This window comes from Nerophis ophidion, linkage group LG13 (genome assembly GCF_033978795.1).
Source record: "Nerophis ophidion isolate RoL-2023_Sa linkage group LG13, RoL_Noph_v1.0, whole genome shotgun sequence".
Classification (NCBI taxonomy): domain Eukaryota; kingdom Metazoa; phylum Chordata; class Actinopteri; order Syngnathiformes; family Syngnathidae; genus Nerophis; species Nerophis ophidion.
Window position 1 is genome coordinate 47310684 of NC_084623.1, and position 10693 is coordinate 47321376.

Below are 10693 nucleotides of genomic sequence, written 5' to 3' on the forward strand. Positions count from 1 at the left end.
ACGGCCACTCTACCAACCGAGCTATACCGGCCCAATGGATTGGGTCACACATACACCTCCCTGCTTGGCACTCAGCATCCAGGGTTGAAATTGGGGCTTAAATCACCAAAAATGATTCTCGGGCGTGGCACCGCTGCTGCCCACAGCTCCCCTCACCTCCCAGGGAGTGAACAAGGGGATGATGGGTCAAATGCAGAGGACACATTTCACCACACCTAGTGTGTGTGTGTGTGAGACAATCATTGGTACTTTAACTCTAATTTTACTTAAAATTCCTTAAAGAATTTTGATAATCCTCCTTATTTCACTTAACGTCTCTTGTTGGAGGCGTGATTCATGTCAATCCACCTGGTGCAACAGCTCTCCAAGTTGTGAACACATCTTTTTAACTGCAGACAAATGAACAGATCTAAACTGATGCCTTAGAAATTCAAATTTGCAGGCTGATTCTATATTTATTGCCAGTGGTTGTAGTTGTTTGTAAGCACATGATAAATATGCAGGCAGCTGTTAATCCAAGACAAACCTTTAAAAACATACATTCTATACTTGTGAGGATTTATCCACTCAATGCCTTATCCCAAAGCTTAATCTTTGCTCGACCACAACCAAAAAACCTGAACAGAGCACTCTGGACTGATAGGTGAAGGACATGTGCAAGAGCCTAAATTCTTTCCGAACGCATCAAAGTGATGCAAAGTAATCCAATGTATTAGTGCTCAACTATGCTTTTAATATGGGAAGCCAAATGATTCCTTGAAATATTCTTACGAGCGGTTTGAAATCCGAGTCCTCACAAAGATAGAAACACACGCACTCACACAGCTGTAACATAACACATGCATTCTTTCTTTCTCTACTCAAGTGATGTATGAATGTATGTTTAGAAATTTAATACAGATTCCTATTGAGGTTTTCAAACTTCCACTGAGATTTGAGTCATTTTTTGAAAATATACCTATGTCAAGTGGGAGTGTTTCCCAATGGTACTGTTTCAATTAGAAGTTTACACTCATCATGGGAATGATTTTCATTTTGTACCCCAAATTATTTGTGTTCTTTTTCCAAGGCGGAATGATGATACAAGCACATTTTCAATTATTTTTTCAAAGCAATTGCTTGTTTTAAACCGATCAAAGCAATTTTCTATACACATATGTATAGTGTATAGTATATATCTATGTGTATATATACATGCGTGTATATATGTGTATATGAATATATGTGTGTGTATATATATGTATATATATATATTTTTTTCTATATATGCATGTGTATATACTTGTGTGCATATACATACATGAATACATACATGTATATAAATACTGTATGTATGTGTATATATATATATATATATATATATATGTATATGTATATATTTATATATGTATATGTATATATTATACGTTAGTTCAAGAATAAACACGGAGGCTGTTACATCCCAACAAGCCTGTTTCACAGGTTTCCCTGCTCTTCAGGGGAGTTGTATGTGTGTGTATATATATATATACTTTTATATATATACATACATACATATATATACACATACATATATACTTTTATATACATACATACATATATATATATACATACATACATATATATATACATACATACATATGTATATACATTCATACACACATATGTATAGAAACACATATACAAACACGCACACAGACATATATATATATATATATATATATGTGTATGTACATATATATATATATGTATGTATGCATATATATATATATATATATATATATATATGTATGTACATATATGTATGTATATATATATATATATATATATATATATGTATATGAAAACAGCAAGAATGTAATGTAAGTCGGTTCTATTATTAAAACACATCAACAACGGCAAGCTAATTTTTCAACCTGCGCACCCTTTGGTGCTTTCAAAGATGCTTACAACCATGTTGCTGCAATATTAAAAAAATTAATATTTATTTTACTCTGCCTTCAGCGAATGTTTGTGGCATGCAACCGAGAAGGGGAGACTCGGCAGAGACACGAGGCGGAGAAGGGACAGAAGGCAGAGAGAAGGGTGGGCGGGGAGTAGGGGCAATGTGTGTGTGGGTTCCCCTCTCTTTTCTATGTCTAAGTCCACAGCGACTCCCTGCTTTCCAAGCTGGTTTGTTGGCTTTTTTGGACCCATATTGAGTAAGTAAAATAGAAAAAACTTGGTGAATAACCAGAAAAGAAACACACGTTGAAGCACTGAGAAGTGGTAAAACAGTAATGGACTGCGTGAACAGAAAGTGATGTCGGGGGTTCGTGTGTTCTGTACTGCACATGAAGTGACATCCCCAAGATGGCTGCTACTTACTGTAAGTGTAATGAAACACTAAGCATCATGTAGCAGTTTTGCTAAGTGCTAAACAAGAAACACAAAATACAAACACAATAAAACAATCACTTCCTGTACAATGTCTGCTCTCACTGGGATGCTGACTGATGGGAGGTTTATATATTTCAGCATTAGACCTGTAGTTTCGTTTGGATGATGCTTTCATCAAAATCCTCACACCGGTAAAAAAAAAAATTAGGGTGGCCACAAACAAGCATCTTTTCGTGTCTTTTGCATTTTTTTGAGGACTGAATTAAATAAAAAAATTGAACAATCCCTCAGTTTACGACCACAACATTCTACTGTACTAGTGAGAGTCATGATTTCTAACACAAAACGCCACTAAAAGTATATATATATATATATATATATATATATGAATAAGCGGTAGAAAATGGATGGATGGATGGATATATATATTCTAGCCTTTAAATAGACACCCCCTTTAGACCAGTTGATCTGCCATTTCTTTTCTTTTCTCTACTCCCCCCCTCTCCTTTGTGGAGGGGGGGGTCACAGGTTTGGAGGCCATGGATATAGGGCTGGCTGTCCAGAGTCGGGACCCTGGGTGGACCGCTCGTCTGTGCATCGGTTGGAGACGTCACTGAGATGCTAACCCGTCTCCGCTCGGGATGGTCCCCTGCTGGCCTCACTATGGACTGGACTGTAACTATTATGTTAGATCCACTATGGACTGGACTCTCACAATATTATGTTAGACCCACTCGACGACCATTGCATCCAATCCCCCCTAGATGAGGGCTGGGGGGGGCGGGGGGGGTCACCCACATCTGCGGTCCTCTCCAAGGTTTCTCATAGTCATTCACATTGACATCCCACTGGGTTGTGAGTTTTTCCTTGTCCTTATGTGGGCTCTGAACCGAGTATGTCGCTGGGGCTTGTGCAGCCCTTTGAGACACCTGTGATTTAGGGCTATATAAACAAACATTGATTGATTGATAAACATTGATTATTTTGAGTTTGTTGACATTTTCCTGTGTTTGATGATTCAGTTCCGATCTAGCGCTCTTATTTTGGTTTCTCTTCCTGTTTTGGTTTGTCCTTCCTGAAGCGACTGAAATGAGTTGAGCAAATTTATCATCACACTTCAACATGTCGAACATGTAAATGCTGGTCAGCATTGTAAATGAAAATCTGTTCTCAATTGCCTTCCCTTTGATAAATATTTACTGATACTTCTTTCCTACGCTTTTGAACCCTGTGCCTTATAAAAGGTCTGATGCATACCGTATGTTTCCTCCTGAGAACCATCGTCCTCTGTAGTGGACATTTGCTGCTATATATCCTCCGGAAAACCAACCTTGTATGCGGTGGACGTTGCTGCTATATCCTCAGAAGAATTAGCGTCCCCTGCAGTGGACATTTGCTGCTATATCCACCCTGAGAACCAGTGTCCTCTGCACAACATGCCTATTTTTGTTCTTTTGCAAAAGCAATGTCCACTGCACAGGACGCTGGTTCTAAGACGGATATAGCAGCAAATGTCCACTACAGAGGACGCTGGTTCTCAGGAGGATATAGCAGCAAATGTCCACTGCAGAGGACATTAGTTCTCCGGAGGATATAGCAGAAAATGTCCACTGCAAATTACATTAATTTTCCGGAGGATATAGCAGCAAATGCCCACTGTAGAGGACACTGGTTCTCAGGATGATATATATAAAGCAGAAAATGTCCACTGTAGAGGACACTGCTTCTCAGGAGGCTATATATAGCAGAAAATGTCCACTGCAGAGGACAGTGGTTTTCCCGAAGATATAGCAGCAAATGTCCACTGTATAGGACACTGGTTCTCCGGAGTATTGTGTATATTAGCAAATGTCCACCACAGAGGATGTTTGTTCTCAGGAGGATATAGCAGCAAATGTCCACTGCAGAGGACATTAGTTCTCCGGAGGATATAGCAGAAAATGTCCACTGCAAATTACATTAATTTTCCGGAGGATATAGCAGCAAATGTCCACTGTAGAGGACACTGGTTCTCAGGATGATATATATAAAGCAGAAATGTCCACTGTAGAGGACATTGGTTCTCAGGAGGCTATATATAGCAGAAAATGTCCACTGCAGAGGACATCAGTTCTCAGCGGGATATAGCAGCAAATGTCCACTGTATAGGACACTGGTTCTCCGGAGTATTGTGTATATTAGCTAATGTCCACCACAGAGGACGTTTGTTCTCAGGAGGATATAGCAGCAAACGTCCACTACAGAGGACACTGATTCTTTGGAGGATATAGCAGCAAATGTCCACTGCAGAGGACAGTGGCTCTTCCGAGGATATAGCAGCCAACGTCCAATGCAGAGGACACTGGTTCGCAGAAGTATATAACAGAAAATGTCCACTGCAAAGGACACTGGTTCTCAGGAGGATATAGCAGCAAATGTCCACTGCAGAGGGCATTAGATGTCAGGTTATAGCAGCAAATGTCCTCCACAAAAGACTTCAGATGTCAGAAGGTTAAGGCACCAAATGTCCATCGTCGAGTACACTGGTGCTTAGGACGAAATAGCAGCAAATGTCCACTGCAGAGGACATTAGATGTCCGGTTATAGCAGCAAATGTCCTCCACAAAAGACTTCAGATGTCAGAAGGTTAAGGCACCAAATGTCCATCGTCGAGTACACTGGTGCTCAGGACGAAATAGCAGCAAATGTCCACTGCAGAGGACATTAGATGTCAGGTTATAGCAGCAAATGTCCTCCACAAAAGACTTCAGATGTCAGAAGGTTAAGGCACCAAATGTCCATCGTCGAGTACACTGGTGCTCAGGACGAAATAGCAGCAAATGTCCACTGCAGAGGACATTAGATGTCCGGTTATAGCAGCAAATGTCCTCCACAAAGGACATTAAATGTCAGATGGCTAAGGTGGCTAATGTCCATTGCAGAGGACACTGGTTCTCAGTAGGATATAGCAACACATGTCCATTACAGAGGACATTAGGTCTCAGGAGGATATAGCGGCAAATGTCCACTGCGGTGGACATTAGTTCTTAGGAGGATATAGCACAACATGTCCACTGCAGAGGACATTAGTTCTCAGGAGGATATAACAGAACATGTCCACTGCAGAGGACATTAGTTTTCAGGAGTATATAGCCGAACATGTCCACTGCAGGGAACATTAGTTCTCAGGAGGATATAGCAGCAAATGTCCACTGCGGTGGACACTGGTTCTTAGGAGGATATAGCAGCAAATGTCCACTGCAGAGGACACTAGTTCTCAGGAGGATATAGCAGAACATGTCCACTGCAGAGGACAGTTCTCAGGAGGATATAACATAACATGTCCACTGCAGGGAACATTAGTTCTCAGGAGGTTATAGCAGCAAATGTCCACTGCAGAGGACACTGGTTCTCAGGAGGATATAGCACAACATGTCCACTGCAGAGGACATTAGTTTTCAGGAGTATATAGCCGAACATGTCCACTGCAGGGAACATTAGTTCTCAGGAGGATATAGCAGCAAATGTCCACAGCAGAGGACACTGGTTCTCAGGAGGATATAGCAGAACTGTCCACTGCAGGGGACATTAGTTCTCAGCAGGATATAGCAGCAAATGTCCACTACAGAGGACATTAGTTCTCAGGATGATATAGCACAACATGTCCACTGCATAGGACAATAGTTCTCAGGAGGGTATATCAGCAAATGTCCACTGCAGAGGACAATAGTTCTCATGAGGATAAAGCAGCAAATGTCCACTGCAGAGGACATTAGTTCTCAGGAGGATATAGCAGCAAATGTCCACTGCAGAGGACATTAGTTCTCAGGAGGATATAGCAGCAAATGTCCACTGCAGAGGACAATAGTTCTCAGGAGAATATAGCAGAACATGTCCACTGCAGAGGACATTGGTTCTCAGGAGGATATAACAGAACATGTCCACTGCAGAGGACAATAGTTCTCAGGAGGATATAGCAGAACATGTCCACCACAGAGGACATTAGTTGTCAGGAGGATATAACAGAGCATGTCCACTGCAGAGGACATTAGGTCTCATTATGATATAGCAAAACATGTCAACTGCTGAGGACATTAGTTCTCAGGAGGATATAACAGAACATGTCCACTGCAGTGGACATTAGTTCTCAGGAGGATATAACAGAACATGTCCACTGCAGTGGACATTAGTTCTCAGGAGGATATAGCAGCAAATGTCCACTGCAGAGGACATTAGTTCTCTGGAGGATATAGCAGCAAATGTCCACTGCAGGGGACACTGGTTCTCAGGAGAATATAGCACAACATGTCCACTGCAGAGGACATTAGTTCTCAGGAGGATATAGCAGAACATGTCCACTGCAGAGGACATTAGTTCTCAGGGGGATATAACAGAACATGTCCACTGCAGAGGACATTAGGTCTCATGATGATACAGCAAAACATGTCAACTGCTGAGGACATTAGTTCTCAGGAGGATATAACAGAACATGTCCACTGCAGTGGACATTAGTTCTCAGGATGATATAGCAGCAAATGTCCACTGCAGAGGACATTAGTTCTCAGGAGGATATAGCAGCAAATGTCCACTGCAGAGGACACTGGTTCTCAGGAGGATATAGCACAACATTTCCACTGCAGAGGACATTAGTTCTCAGGAGGATATAAAAACACATGTCCACTGCAGAGGACATTTGTTCTCAGGAGGATATAGCAGCAAATGTCCACTGCAGAGGACATTAATTCTCAGGAGGATATAGCAGCAAATGTCCACTGCAGAGGACATTAGTTCTCAGGAGGATATAGCAGCAAATGTCCACTGCAGAGGACATTAATTCTCAGGAGGATATAGCAGCAAATGTCCACTGCAGAGGACATTAGTTCTCAGGAGGATATAGCAGCAAATGTCCACTGCAGAGGACAGTAGTCCTCAGGAGGATATAGCAGAACATGTCCACTGCAGAGGACATTAGTTCTCAGGAGGATATAGCAGCAAATGGCCACGACAGAGGACATTAGTTCTTCATTAGTGAGTGATGATAACCCTAAACCCTAACCCACTATTTCACCCTCCATCCAAGTGGAATACAACCATTCTGTCTTGTGGCTTTAAATGTTTTTTCCCCCCAGCTGCCTTGTTCCCAGGCCAGCATATTCACCGCCTAATAAAGTATGGATGAGGTGTGTGCAGACGCACGAGTGCTGGCTTCGTGTGTCAGCAGCCAGCCTTCCTCACTGCATTCATGAAGCCCCTCCCCCCATCTTCATCTTCATCCTCATGTTGTGGCATCCCCATGTTGTCTCCCAGTCGCCTCCGCAGGAGGAGGAGATGGAGAAGGAGCGTGACAGCCAGCATCCCTCTCTCTCTGTGTGTGTGTGTGTGTGTGTGTGTGTGTGTGTGTGTGTGTGTCTCATGCAGTATCCTGGCCCACCAGAGCTGATGTGTGTGATGACTCATAACCACCCCACCTCCATCTCCACCCCCCACCCTTGCTTCTCCATCTCCCCTTATTTCTTTATCATCGTCTCTACTTACACCTTGTCTTATTTAAGTCCACATCTCAATCACTTTCTCTCCATTTTATCATTTTTTATACATGTATGAAATACTTGACTTTCAATGAATTGTAGCTATATATATTTATTTTATTATATATAAATAAAATAAATAGTTGCATTTCAAACGGCACCTATCAACATAGCAGAAAAGTAATAAAAACACAGTTGTTCTACTAACTGTACTGTGCTTGCTGGTTACTAAAAAAACAAAAACAACAACACTTACCTTTCACTGTTTGAGTAACCTTTGTTCTGCCATTTGCTTACTGGCGAAGGTCACTTGCCGTCAGGTGCACAACACCACGTAAATCGTTGGCCAATCAAAAAGCAACCCCATAACGCTATAGCCAACATTCACCAGGAGATGGCAACAGACAACATAGAATCACTCTATTACAGACTGCGTCGCCATGGCTGTAACTTCCTCGTTCTTTTGCTTCGTCTCCTTGTGTGTGAAGTTTTTTATTAAAATCCGTAGATGTTGTAACGTGATTGGGCAGGCAAGCTGTTTGTATAACAGCAAAGCGGACGTGAAAACAGGCGGTCCCCACTCATGTCCGCATGGAGCTGGAGAGGGCGTGAATTTCGGGGGAAAATTTCTTCCGGGAGGGCGCTGAATTTCGGGAGTCTCCTGGAAAATCGGGGAGGGTTGGCAAGTCTGATATATATATGTATATGTATAGGGAAGAAGATTAAGAGCTATTCGGTAGGATTTAAAGTCGAAGCTATTGAATACCGTTATGCTAAAAAGAACAGCAAGCAGCTATGTTTTATTAATATACCTGTGGAGAGGTGGAGCCGACGGTCCAACAGACAGGCAGGGCACGCTGGAGCCCGACCCAAGATGGCGGCGAGGAGATGGCGAGCAAGCGGAGAGGAGGAGCGGAAAAGCGACCTGGACTGAGGTTTTACTGAAAAATAAAGTCAACTGCTCAAGCCATGTCCTTCCTTGGTGGTCCTGGGAACCCGCAAGACGACGGCTTGAGACCGTCACAATACCGTAGCTGCGTGTGTCAAATATGAGTCATTAAATGACTCCCGATATGTGCTGGGATGGATATGACGGACCTTTTAGGATGTAACACTCCTATGTTGGCCATGTAAACAACCGGGCTGAAATAAAGCATGTTCCAGTACGAAATACCCAGTGTATTATTTATACAATAACACTTCCTGGTGGCAGCGGTGGGATAAAGAGATCACCCACTGAGCAGAACAAGAGGGGAAGTTGTCCGAGGATAATTCTGTCGTCGCCCGTGAGGAACCAAGCTAATTGATAGCAGCGGTCTGCACGTCGGGAGCAACCCAGACGAGAGCGCACAATGGCTACACACCTACCCACCATGAACTGGACCAGCAAGAGTGAGCAGCGTGTGTTTATTAAAAGAAACAGTTTTCTAAACTGGAATTTCAAACGAAGCAGGAGGTAATAAAGGAAGATCTCCATCGAGACAGAGAGACTTGTAAAACTGAAGAAAGATAAGGAAGACTTCTATAAACAAGTTATCAATTCTTTTGATCAGAAGGAGCTGGCATGGACTATATAAGTAAAGGTAAGACTATAATAACGTTTGTTTTTTTTCATTCAATATGCTTTTCATGATGATATCCTTACATCAGAGTCAAAATTTTACTGCATGCCTTTGGTAAGTGCCGGAGTGAGAAGAAGTTTTGAAATAATTAGCGCATGCTTACTTTTACCACATACCTTTGGTAAGCGGAGGAGTAGGAGAGGTTTTAAATTAATTAGCGCCCCGGCGGCAATTCAAGGAAATACGGTATATATATATATATGTATATATATATATATATATATATATATATATATATATATATATATATATATATATATGTGTGTGTGTATATACATATGTATATATAGATTAGTGTATGTATTGTTTAAAATGTTTAAAGTCTGAATATTGTATGATTGTTAATCCCACTGCGAATATGCAAATATGACAATTAATTTGCTCTGTGTCAGAACTACATGTATGAAGTTTGCATAAAAAAAACTTTGTGAAAATCAGAGAAGCAAGGAAAAAGTTATGATGGATTCAATGTGTTGACACTTCATTGATCCTGCCACTAGAGGGAGATGTTGACCGGCCTAAAATGGCGGCCTCACGGCTCGTCAGCACCCAATAGGCAGTAGCGGTTTATGCGGCATTTATATAAAATATATCTGTGGTTAGACTCATCATATCTTATGTGTTCTTGCCCATTTTCGGTTCATTTAGATCATACAACTGAATAAAAAAAAAACGCTGTCACTTTTCAAAGATTTTTGAACAAAAGTTTGGTGTTTGTTGTACTGATATCAGCGAAATCATTCGTTGTATTATGAATTGAAAAAATACATACAATAACATGTAGACCTATACCTGGTTCAAAATATACGGTTAGCGGGTCAAAGCAAAATGATATTTACCGTACATTACAATAATTGTCTCCTTTTAAATGTCCATGAATGAAAAAGACTAACTTTTAGAAGTCTTAACTCACTTTTTTTGGTTTGAGTCTTCATGGTTTGGTGTTTCGTCGTTTCGCCGGTCATGTGACCGCAAAGCAATGAGCGCGGACAAAAGTGCACTTGACGTTTCTTTCAAAATAAAAGCAACAACCGCACCTGCACGAGGGACAGCTTTAAATCTGGAGGATGTATACAGGAAATTGTATCGTCGCCTTTGTTCCAGCTTGGCCAGTGTTTTGTTGCTTTTTGGTTTGAACATGTCTTAGTCCTTGTTTGGCGTCGTGGTCGGGGATGCTAAGTTGACACGCCACGGACAAGTTTGGTA

At 41.5% G+C, this 10693-nt stretch overlaps 1 protein-coding gene across 6 annotated transcripts in view; it reads left to right on the top strand.

Annotated features, from left to right (window-relative positions):
• The first annotated feature begins 10563 nt into the window (after positions 1–10563).
• Positions 10564–10693, top strand: part of LOC133564665 (arf-GAP with Rho-GAP domain, ANK repeat and PH domain-containing protein 1-like) — a 180233-nt gene continuing 180103 nt past the window's right edge. For all 6 annotated transcript variants that reach the window (XM_061919125.1, XM_061919126.1, XM_061919127.1 and 3 more), the window contains exon 1: positions 10564–10693. This exon is cut by the window's right edge and continues 25 nt beyond it. The gene's annotated coding sequence lies outside the window, so the exon portion shown is untranslated.